Here is a 3632-nt window from a genome sequence, read left to right on the forward strand (position 1 = left end):
TAAAGCCACACTAACTTCACAGTCATAGGTAATGTCTATTTTAGGATCTGAAAGTTCATTTGATCATATCAACCCATTGAGGTCTGGTAGAGAAAAGCTCACACCATAATGCATCTTCATATAAAACCTCCAAAACCCCGTATCAAATGGTAATAAGAAGAAATTGATGAAGTCTACCAAGAAATTCATGATTAATGTGGTGCTGTGTTTAGTATACCCATCACAAAGGAAACTAGGAAGTGAGTTGATTTCCAAGCTCGCTACAGAGTTGATACAAGAGAAAGGGCATGCCATGTTGGATAGCATTATTTAAAAAACAATCCAACATGAAGATAAAAAAATGTTCTTATATTATTTTAAGGACAAGAGATGATTATAAGCCTGGATGAAGCCAAACATGGAGTAAGACCAGTATGTCTAATTGTAAAAATGTGGATAATTGAGAAGCTGCATTCTAAGCCAGGCAGGCCTGAGTTCCTGCCTTGGCTGGATGGAGTGACAGAGCCTCTAGGGGTCTAATTTGTTTCACCTGTGATGTGGAAGTGTTGGTTACATGATTCTCTAGGGCATCCTTTAGGCTTAACAGTATATTTTTGTGAGTTTTGAAGGTTCTTAGACTTAAATAACTAAGAAGCAAAAGAGCGCAAACTGTGGAATTCAACTATAATAGCACAGTTACCTTGAATCTATATCTTACTAATTTAGCTATGAGAGGGACTTGCCACCTTTAGAAAAGGGCTCAGTTTTTAAGTTTGTAGAAACCTATACTGAGCCCAAAATTTTACAAGAAGGAAGTTCAGTCTTTAAAGGAGAGATATGCAAATTCACAGAGCCGTACCTGAGTCTAACTCTATGTTTATTTACTCATGGAGTACTTTCTGAGTACCTACTCTTGGGTTGAGTATGAAACTAATGTAGAAGTTTTTGACCTAGGTTTTGAATTGCGGTCTTCATGTCTGTCTGTGTCCGTGAGTTCTCACTATTGGAATTTTACACGGTTGTTCTCATCCACACCCACCTGCCTTAGTATTGCCACTAAGGAGTAGTTTCCTTTGGGATTTTTGGTGTGGACAGTGTAGTAGAATGGGAGATGCTGCCTGTATTAGTTAAGATACTGGGCACTCAGACGCCTCTCTAGCTCTCTACAAAATATCACATGGTCAAACTCTTTTTCTTAATTTAAAAGGCAAATAGAAGTTCTACCTCTTGCTATTGTTCAAGGACTCAGATTGACAGAAGCTCTTCCCTTTTCAGTATATGCTCATAGAGTTACTACAATATCCATATCTAGCCAAATAAAAAGAAAGAGCATAGGTGATTACCTTTTGTGATTTTTATCAACCAGGCCTTGGCAGAGAAGGACATTTTAAATTGTATTGCTTAGAGCTTGGTGAGATAACTGCATATACCTGGCAGGTACTCTGAGAAGTGGAGTCTAAGGTCATGTTTAGTGAACTCCCAGCAGTCCTCACTGCATGGTTGAGCACTGTAGCATGTGGTAAGTGTGTGCCCTAATTGCATTGCATGAGTTTCTCTTCAGATTTAGGTCAGGTTGGTACATGGCAGCTTATATGAATAGATACGAGAGTAGGCTCAACTCTACAATAGTCAGCTGGCTTCCTCTTTGCTGTGGTCTGGGCTAGATGCCTTGAGCATTTCCAAATAAGCAGGAAGCATTAATATAATTGTTCAATAAAAAATAGGTACAAGTTGTAAAACTTTGTCTCTGTCATGGAAGATACAGCATCTCAAACAGCTTATGTAATGCCCTTGATTCAAATAAGGAAACCCTCCCTGTCAGTGGGCAACTCATGCTCTCTAGAAATGGGCAAAGAGACACCTTGTTGGTGGTTTTGTTCTCATATCAACCAGGGGCAGAGCAGATGGCAATACTGAATTCATCCTAGCTTGATGCCTGGCTTGGTGGTCAAAGCTATCTTATGACTAAAATGCGTAACAGTCAAATCAAATCTAGGCAGGGCAAAGCAGCTGGAGGAAGACAGAGATCTGCAGACTGCCATACCACCCACAGACCTGCCCTCCAGTGCTTGTCACAGACAGGCCATAGACACTTATTTGCCCCATACTAGACAGCATGGATGGAGATGTCACCCAGAGCCAGCCTGAAGCAGGGCCTTCACAATGTGTGAGTATGTGGTGGAAAGATGGGAAAGAAAGAGAAATGGAGCAGCTTGAGTGCTCTGAAGAGGGACAGAACTGGAGCCTCAGGAGTGGAAAGAGGGAGTCTGTTGTGAGTGGCCAGTCCTGTCACTTGAGGCCATGGTGAGGTCCCAGGTTGAGCTACAGGCGAGTGCTGTGTCTTACTCTGTGGCTATGCAGCAACAGGAGTCAGTGTGATATCTAAGACTCATATTACCACTAGAGAACATGGGAATGTCCCTGGTCAGGGCAGCCAGCAGAAATCATGTGGAGGTCCAGGGGCTATGCATAAGTGGTCCTGACCCTCACTGGATGTGGTGTTTTGGAAAGCTTACCCCATGTCTCACTGGGGCCAGCACTCAAGAGAGCAGGTCATGCCTCTAACCCAGGTAGCAAGGTGGAGCTGTGTGGGTGGGTGGGGATGAGTGGGCTCTCAGGGCAAAAGTATGGGAGAGCCTACCCTGATATTCATCTGCTATGGGGTGGGACTGGTGCAGAGGTGATTGTCTGTCCCCTACCACCTATCAGCAGTCAAAAAAGCTGCCCACAGGGTTATGAGCTTGGGAGTACTAGCCCTGTCCCTCACCAGCTGCAATACTTAGGAAAGTAGGCCCATGTACCGTTCCTAGACAGCGCAGCAGATCAGGGACATAGGTGAGGCAGTCCCTAGGGTGAGAGTATAGGAGAGCTGGCCCTGCCACTCATCTTCTGTGCAGTGGATTGGGTATACAGGTGATGGCTTCCCTCCTTGAATCTCACCACCCATGCAGTCAGGAGAGTTGGCCCTGCCCTGCACCACCTGCAGCACTTGGGAGAGCAAGCCCTGCACCTTGCCTAGGCATCAGAGTAGGGCTGGCCCTGGTCAAGAGGTTGTGGGTGAACCAGCCCCAAGAATGTAGCAAAAGAGAGCTGGCCCTGCCATTTATATTCTATGAGGTGACCTAGGTGCAGGGGTGCTGTCCTCCTCCAACCCCTCACTACCTACAGTAGCTGGGAGAGCTGGCCCTGGGGTCCTGAGAATGGAAGAGTTGACCCTGTCCCTCACTGCTGTAGCACTTGAGAGAGTGGCCCTGCACCTTGTCTGAGTAACATGGTGGAGCCTGACCCTGATGGTGAAGGCTTGGGCAACCCAATCCTGATGATGTGGGAGTGGAAGAGCTGGTTCAGTCCCTCACAGGCTGTGGTACTTGTGAGAGTGGGGCCTACACCTTGACTGGGCAGCACAGTAGAGCTGACTCTGGAGGAGTGGGTGCAGGTGAGCCAGCCCAAGGGCATGAGAGCAGGAGAGCTGATCCTGCCTCTTGCTGGAAGTGACACTGGGTGGTCCAGTCAGAGCAGTGCTGGAGAACTTGCTCTGGTTGTATGGATAAGGGAGAGCTGTTGGGCTGACCAGCTCAGCTACCATCCAGGCCCAGATCCAGGGTTCTGAGTTGATCCACCCTAAAATCCATATCATTTGTGAATGGTGTGGA

General features: G+C 46.3%; 1 non-coding gene across 1 annotated transcript; it reads left to right on the forward strand.

Annotated features, from left to right (window-relative positions):
• The first annotated feature begins 1814 nt into the window (after positions 1–1814).
• LOC114631120 lies at positions 1815–1957 on the forward strand. Its single transcript, XR_003712915.1, has one exon. It is a non-coding gene; the product is annotated as a small nucleolar RNA SNORA48 (small nucleolar RNA).
• Positions 1958–3632: the final 1675 nt, after the last annotated feature.

The sequence above is a fragment of the Grammomys surdaster genome, unplaced genomic scaffold (assembly GCF_004785775.1).
Source record: "Grammomys surdaster isolate TR1022 unplaced genomic scaffold, NIH_TR_1.0 67, whole genome shotgun sequence".
Taxonomy (NCBI): Eukaryota; Metazoa; Chordata; class Mammalia; order Rodentia; family Muridae; genus Grammomys; species Grammomys surdaster.